This window comes from Podarcis pityusensis (assembly GCF_964106645.2).
Source record: "Podarcis pityusensis genome assembly, chromosome: 1".
Lineage (NCBI taxonomy): Eukaryota > Metazoa > Chordata > Lepidosauria > Squamata > Lacertidae > Podarcis > Podarcis pityusensis.
In genome coordinates, this window is record NC_138028.1 from 86,628,070 (window position 1) to 86,634,813 (window position 6,744).

The window sequence follows — 6,744 nt, forward strand, 5'->3', positions numbered from 1 at the left end:
GCAGAGATTTTAATCTGGGTTTCTCATAGATAAATCCAACACTCCAGCCACTTCATCATTCTGGCTCTCCACTGAGTGTCTTTAACCGCTAACATTTTAAGAAACAGGGTGGGAAAGACCTGTCTGGATTATTACCTATGTGGTTATAGTGTTTACACATTTCCCACTGATATGGGGTGATGATAATAACAAGGGGAAACACCTCATAGATCTCTCTCTCTTTAGCAAGGACCATTGCTCTGTGGTGCCTCCCAGGTTCAATCCCCAGCATCTCCAGGTAGGGCAGGGGGAAAACCTCCTATCTGAAACCATGGGTTCTCCTATCTGGGAGAACCATGACCAGTCAATGTAGCCAGTACTGAGCTAGGTGGACCAATAGTCTGACTAGGTATAAGACATTCTCTCTCTCTCTCTGCCCCCCACCCCCTGCCTTGGAAGAGGTTTTTTTTTGCACAAATGCAAAAGGTCTTGTGTGATTTAGCTAGGATAATTCTTAGTATTTGATCTCCATCCATAATATTTCCCCCCCCCCCTAGCATTTCTAGCCCACCTTTCCTCCAAAGAGCTCAAAGAGGTGTACATGTTCCCCTCTCCCCATCCTCACAATAACCTTGTAAGGTAGGTCAGGCTGAGAGATGGTGACTGGCCTGAGGTCACCCCACATGATGACCGAGAGGGTATTTGAATCATTTGAACCATGGTCTCTCAGAACATACCTTTTTTATTCTCAGCATTGCTAAGGCAGCTTACATTACAACTGGAGGATGAAGACCTCTGAAGGAGATGCACACTGATGCCAGCATGTGCTAAGTGGCCAGCATGCCCTCAAAGCATGTTTCACTCCCCAACCCAGCCATGCTGCCTATCCTGAACATGGTGACTGCCCCTTTAAGCAGCAACTTCAAAAGCATCTGCTGCTCTGTGCTTATGTCCTAATCAGCTTATTGGCTTGGATCAAGTGTGGATGATTGTGTGTGTGTGTTGTGGGGGGAGTGGAGGTGAGGGATTCCAAGAGAAAGGGCAGCTAGCAGTGATGTCAGCAAACACAGAGCATTAGAGTCAGGATGGGGTTTTCTCAAAGGAAGGAGAGAGAGTGACTATGGTGTGGTTGTTCTGAACATAACTCTTTCTCTCTGTGTGGCACACTGTGATCTGGACTGTGTGGTCTAATAAAGCTAGGCACTCTCCATTCAAACATGGTTAATGGGGGAATGATTTATTAACTTGCACAACTTGTACAGTTCGTGGGGCTTTCCTTTTCCTAGAGCAGAACAAGGATTATTATTATTTTTTAAATGATGTTGGTTTCAAATGTTTTGTAAGTGCATTTTCCTTTCATGTAGAAAAGACAGCCTTCCATTAATATTACTAAGTCAACAAAAAATGAGAACCAGACGCTTCACTCCTAAATATATAGGAGTAATTCTATGTATTTTTGGGCTTATATGCTTGCTCCTTATTTTCTTTTTTCTGTAAGCATTAGCCTTACTATATATTTTGTACACTGCCTTGTGATGTTGAAAGGCAGTATAGAAATAATGTAATAAATTTAATAATTTAAATAAATAACATACAGAAAAACAAGAGATGTGGAAAACCCTGCTTCACAAGTACCCCAAAGATATCTGCTGCATCAAATAATGCTCGGAGCTCTAGCTTCAGCAAGTTTAAATGAGCATTCCCAGCTGAAGCAACACCTGTCAATGAGGCAGAATGGTGAGCATTAGCGGAGGCAACTGGAACACAAAGTGGGGAAGGAGGAGAGGGAAATGGAAGCTGTGTCCTGAAAGAAGCCCTTGAGATGAAAACAGCCACCATGCAAAAAGTACTGTGCAAGTATGGTCAGTTAGCAGGGGCCTGGCCTTTCAGCACAGATGATTAGAAAGAGCAGAGAACTAGGTGATGGTTGGCGGCAGGACAAGTGGGTAATGAACAGAAGCTGGGAGCAGCTGACACTGCCAGTGCCAGCTTGGATAGAGGCAATCATGGAAGCTGGCTTGCACCTTTAATCTACTGGCTGGCCTTTTCAGAGAGTACAGCTCCCCTGCAGAGAGGAGGCTACCTTAGGAAGCTAGGAAATGGTCTGATTCTGGTGATTCATTTATTTATGCCAAGCAAGGTTATCGATCCCTGTGGAAACTTTTGGAACAGCCTGAGCAAGCTCTGGTAACATTAACAAGGAGCTACAGCAGCTTAATGATTGGAGATGCCCCTCCAAAAGTTTTAGACTACAACTTCTAATGGGAGCTGTAGTCCAAAATAGCTGGAGGGCACCAGGTTAGCAAAGGCTGTTCTGAAGACTTTGGTGCTGGCAATAAAATATGCTCAAAGCATCCTTTTTCCACGCAGCTGTAGAGCAGCAGCCGAAGAAGCATATTTCAAATTAGTGTGCCCCCCCTCCCTGTGATGCATTGCAGATTCCTTTCAGATGATGGGCTAATGGTCTGATGTCCCTGTCTACCAAGTGACAGGAGGCATTTATCGTAAAGCCACCAAATGGCTTTGGCCCCATTATGCCAATTGCCCTCTGTCAACGGATAATTGGAAAGAAATGCAGAGTGTATCACCCCCAGATATAGAAAGCAACCTGGGCACAGCAGGTGTGCATTGCTGGAGCCTCTGAGAAGCAGGCAGCGCATCACTAGGGTGATGTACAGCAAGTGTCAAGGGCAAGAGCAGCAGGCAAGCTTCAAGCACATCGTGGGCTGGGTGAGAAGGGAAGGCAGTTTGTTGAAGGGATGCCACGTACCAGGCAAAAGTCCTTGTAAGTCAGGAAGGGGGTGAGCTCCTCTCTAGGGGATTTCTGCTAGTTTGCTTTCCAGTGGCTAAAAGACAAAAGGTGCAATCTAGAGGAAGTCAGTTGTGCCTAAGCACTGATTCATATGTGAAATTATCCTCCGCCCCCCACATGTCATATTTCACAGAAGTGGCTTATGCCTTTTGTCAATGTAATGTACAAGGAGAGAATGCACACAGTCTAGCTGCAGCAGCACTCCCCCACCAACCTCAGTCTGCCTTCAGTCCATGGGCGTAGGCAAGGGGGGCAGGGAGGGGCAGATGTCCCCCAATAAATAAAAATCAATATAAATACATAGCTAACTGAGGTTAAGACCCCCTAAAACAAATGGCCTGTCTCCCCCCCACAAAAATCCTGGCTACACCCAGGCTTTTGTCAGTCCCAACCTGCCTGCCTTCTTACTTGCAACTAGCTCTGGGGCTGAGGCTGCCTGTCAGCTTCCTCCTCCTGGTCTCAGTGTTGCCTTTGTACAACTCAGTAGGGAGTATTGCTCTTCTCATCAGTTGTCCCCAGAACCATACTGCCTCTGTATCTGGAGGTTCTGTTTTCTTTCCAGTGTTTAATGGCCATTGGTGCAAAGTGATGGCAGCATGGTTTAATGCCAGGAACGTGGCAGGTGGGGAAAAATGGGTCTGAAAATGCATTGGATTCCTAGAATCCTTATTGGATTCAAATAGGCAGATGGGATTTTTTCCCCTGGAACAGAGTTCATATAAGAACCCTGCTATATCAGGCCAAAGGGTTAATCTAGTCCAGGGGTGGCCAACTCCCAAGAGACTGTGATCTACTCACAGAGTTAAAAACTGGCAGTGATCTACCCCCTTTTTGGGGGTTCAGGTCAAAGCTGTTGAGCTTTTTTTAGAGAGGAGGAAAGGAAAGCCCACTTTTTTTTAGGGGAGGCAAAGTTTTTGAGCTTCTTTGGGGGGAGCCAGTGATCTACCACTGACGTCCAGTGGTCTAGTGGTAGATCACAATCTACCTGTTGGACGTGCCTGATCTAGTCCAACATTCCCTTCTCATGTTGTCTAGCCAGATGCATATGAGAAAGAAGGCTGAGTCCAGCTGGACTCTTCCTACTTTAGATTCCCTGCAACTGGTATTCCTTAGGCATTGCAGTAGAACTTAGGCATTGCAGCTAGTTGCTAGGTTTCTTCTAAAAGTAAGAGTATGATAGCGAAACAAGGATCTTGTTCCTGCCAGATAGTCTTCTTCCGTAATAATAAGAGTGAAGTGTTTGTGTGTGTGTATGGGAGGGGGATGTTTTGCATTTTGAAGAGGAAGGAATGGTGCTTAACAGATAACCTGCTCCCCAGTTGCTAAGCAACATAGCTCGTCTCTTACCTGCAAGAAATGTACTCAGGGAAAGTAGAATGAATACATGGTGTTCCTCTTCAGCTGGGAGGTGCTGACTTTATCTTGCTGGGGGCTGGATTTCAGCAGTGATACAGACAAAGCACACACACACACACACCCCGGTGGTTTCCAGCAATTAGTATTCAGACGCATGGAGGCAGAGCATACACATCATAGTTAGGAGTCGCTGATAGCCTTCTCCTCCATGAATTTAGCTTACTGGTTTGGCAAGCTAGATCTCATTGGGCAAACTAGATCTTGAGGTGCAGGGATGGGGGAGACATTTTTGATTGACTGGGACAAATCACACGCCTCATTCCATTCAACAGGATGCTTCACAACCTGCCTGCACAGCCTTCCTCTGCTTTTTGGGCTCAGTTCCCAGAGGAGAGGGACAAATCCAAGAGCCACCAGTCTGTCTTGAACAAAGAGTCTGCCTGGGCAGCCAAGTGGCATATTGATTTTGGAGAACCAGCAAAGGATACCTGACTGAGCTGGCCACCGCTACACCTGTTACCAGGTAACTGCTGGCTAGACAGGCAGTAATGAATGGAGACTGACAACGCTAGCTGTTTTGGTGAAGTCATGGCCCCAGGTGTTACTCAAATGGTCTCCATGGTACCCTTCAGGCCTTGGGCAGGATTACTTGTAAATCAGCAATTTGGAAAGTGACTGCAATTAGAGGGACAATGTGTCTCTGCTCTCCCCACTCCTGCCCAATCTGCCTTTGCCTCCCCTGAAGCATAATCCCTAGCTCTCAGAGGTTCTTGGCTCAAAGCCACATAGAGTTGAAGCATCTGGCAATAGCCATTTAACAAAGGCACACAAGGAGAATTGACGTCAGCACTGGGAAATCCAGGGAGGGGCTCTGTGCCAGGATCCGGGCAATGAAAGTGTGTGTGTGTGTGTGTGTGTGTGTGCGCGCGCGCGCGCATGTGTAGGGTGTGTTGCACAGTGACAGCTGCTGTGGGTGGAGCCGTGAAGAGCACAACATTTCAAAAGGCAAGGCCACTTAGGAAAGTGGCCACATTGCTTCTCTCTCTCATTTATTTGCCAGTCATGAGAAGTATTTTCTAAGAATAGCTTTTTTGGAAACATGGAAGTTTAACACACAATGTAATATCTGCCTGAAATTATTCTGAATTAGTTCTTTGGTCAACTTAAGTTTTTTACTGGGTGATGAATTAGTCTCCCCTGAGGTCAGCAACAGTGGATTACAGCTGTGTACACACTATCCCTTTAAAACACCTTTGGAGGGCATTCTTTCCCGCAAAGAATTCTGGGCACTGTAGTTCTGTTGAGGGCTGCTGGGAATTGTAATTCTGTGAGGGATAAACTACAGTTCCCAGAATCGTTTGACGGAAAGAGTGTGTTTTGAATGTGCTTTAAAGATATCTTGTGTATGGAGCGTATGGAGCGGTCCATAGGTTTAATGAGTTGGTTGATGGACCACCATCCTCCCAGGTGATTCATGGCACAATGGGTCAATGTGCCTGGCTGTTAACCAGAAGGTTGGTGGTTCAAGCCCACCCAGGGACAGTTGTGGGCAGGATTCCTGCATTGCTGGGGCTTGAACTATATGACCCGTGGGGTCCCTTCCAACTCTAGAATTCTGTGACTCTATGTTGCTGAAAAAAGGAAGAAAGCTGAAGCCAAGTGTGGAGACGTAAATAGAGGTGTGGGTATAGGATGAGATGGGCGGTCAGCCCCTGCAGAAATATAACAGGATCTCCGTGAGAATGATGAGATTCAAAAGTGGGGCGGTATAAGTGAGGTGACTCTTTAGATATGTGGAGAGAAAAGGAAATTGTGCTATGGGGAGGAAGCCATCATGTTTAAGAGCACTCCTATAACTTCATGGGACCCTGTGCGGACAAGTAATATAATAAAACACATCAGAAGTCCCATTGTTTGCCTATATTGCACACTCCACAGCAAGACCCTTTCTGTATCTGTGATGCTGGAGGTAGTGGGACACCTTATGGTAAGATCTTGTATTACATTCCAGCTCAGAGGACACTGCAACATTTTTCAGTCCAAAATTTTTTCTCCACTTATTGCAAAAATGAAAGCTTACATTGTTGGATTAAAAAAACAAACAAACATTATTTCTTCCTGACATATTACAACCCACCCCCAAATTTATCAGAATGTTATCTTTCATAGATAACTGCCACAGATGACATTATAATTCCAAAAAAATGAAAATGTGAAGCATAAAGCGGTGGAAGTTAAGAAAACTTAGACTAGATTTGCCACTGGAAATTCTAAAAGTTTTGCAAGACTGAAACTTGATTTTACTTCATTGTCTTTTGACTGTAAAGCATTTCAGATATCCCATTGCAGGGGTGTGGAACCTTTCTCAGCTAGAAGGATGCATTCCTTTCTGGGCAATTTGGGTGTATATGTGTCATCTGCTTGGGGGCGGGGCGGAAGGAGGAGCAATTAATGTAAATTTTACCTTTGCATACTAGACTTGTTCCTGCACACACCCCTCTCTTTTCTCCATCCATCCAAGCAAGCAAGCAAGCAAGAGGCATTGTCAAAGCAAAGGCACATTCCAGCCAGGCAGAAACAAACATAGAGGGTGCAAA